Source organism: Aptenodytes forsteri, unplaced genomic scaffold (assembly GCF_000699145.1).
Source record: "Aptenodytes forsteri isolate BGI_AS27 unplaced genomic scaffold, ASM69914v1 Scaffold69, whole genome shotgun sequence".
Classification (NCBI taxonomy): domain Eukaryota; kingdom Metazoa; phylum Chordata; class Aves; order Sphenisciformes; family Spheniscidae; genus Aptenodytes; species Aptenodytes forsteri.
Genome location: NW_008795885.1, coordinates 4,697,023 through 4,698,500, shown reverse-complemented (window position 1 = coordinate 4,698,500; position 1,478 = coordinate 4,697,023). Strand labels below are relative to the sequence as shown.

Sequence of the window (1,478 nt, the reverse complement as noted above, 5' to 3'; positions counted from 1 at the left end):
CGCTTCCTGGTTTTCCCAAGAAGCATTTGAATAGCATTCTGGTTAGATATGGTAAGTTCTTTCATTGTTAGCTGACATTGTTTGTTCAAAGGTTTTGTGTCACTGGAGCACTTACAGAATGGTTCCCAGAAATTCAAAATACTTCTCATGTTCTGTGGTATTATTTCTGCTTTTATTATACACAGAAGCAAAATACTTACTATTTCCCGGGACATTATCCAACCCTTGTGAAGATCAGTGTCTGTGCAGTTCATATCTTTAGGATACGCAGGCAAAAAAAGGTGTTTTCCTTTAGGTGAAATGCATATGTATCATCCTTTCTTATTCTAGACACCTCTACAATGAGGAATCTTTTTGATAAAACTCTTAAGGACAGTAAAATACCATGTCTTTTACACAAATGTACTAAAACTTGTATCTTGTAGATTTATTCCAATTCCCATTAAGATATTGGATATTTTTTCTTTCTTCATGAAATTTGAGGGGAAAAAAGTAGATTACTATGCTACTTAGGCGGGCAAGACTTTTTGATATAAAAACTGGGTTTAAGATAATCCTTGACCATCTTAGTTTCTTAAGTGTTATTTGGGGACAGAGGTGCTCTTTTTTTTTTGTCTTTTTGAAGAACATAGTATAAGAATCAGTAAAATATATTTTGCAATTATTAAGAAGTTTTTCAATACTAGTGGCCTACCTTTTATTATCCAGTTTTCTGTAAGAGAAGCAGTTCCCTGTTATTTATGTCTTAATTGTGTTCACTACTTCCTAATTTCATCTTTTTCTCCATTGCTCGTGGTGTCTTTATAATACAAGTTTGTAATGAAGTTATTTTTTCCTGTATCACATCTATTAGTCTATAATAACAACAGTTGTGAGTATAATTTACAGTGTGTAGAAATATGAGATGAGAATATGGGATTGATGCGGAGAAAAGTTCCTGCCTTTAAATTAAATCTTTGCACAGTTGGTGCAGAAATAGAAACTGTAGTTAGCACCTTGTTGGCTCTTTGAGGAATTCCATTAAGTTTCCAGATGTTGTTCTTGAGGGTGAAAGTAGTGGTATTTCTCCTTCATGAGAAAAGGGAGAATTGTGAACTCCAGCCTTCTTCATGCCAGCTGCAAGAGGAACAGTTTTTCTGTAGAACAGACTTCCTTTTCTGCACATTCAGTGAGGGGAGCACTTCCATTAAATGAGTTCCTCTTCCACGATTTCCCATTGTGAGTGTATTTTTCTTTTTGTCAGTTTTTACTTTTCTTTGCTATATATGCCACATTTTTGGTATTGTAGTGGCTGGTTTGTTATTAGCTTTTGTTCACAAGTTCATGATTTGTGATTATTTCTGAACAGTGCACTAATTTTTTCACATAGTGAATGAAAGTTGGTGTTGTGGTTTAACCTCAGTTGGCAACTGACTATCACACAGCTGCTCGCTCACTCCCCGCCACCCAGTGGGATGGGGGAGAGAATTGGAAGAGCA

The 1,478-nt window shown here is 35.5% G+C and overlaps 1 protein-coding gene across 1 annotated transcript in view; it reads left to right on the top strand.

Moving 5' to 3' along the window:
* Window positions 1-1,478, top strand: part of FER (FER tyrosine kinase) — a 202,581-nt gene that overhangs the window by 26,087 nt on the left and 175,016 nt on the right. The gene's annotated exons all lie outside the window — the stretch shown is intronic.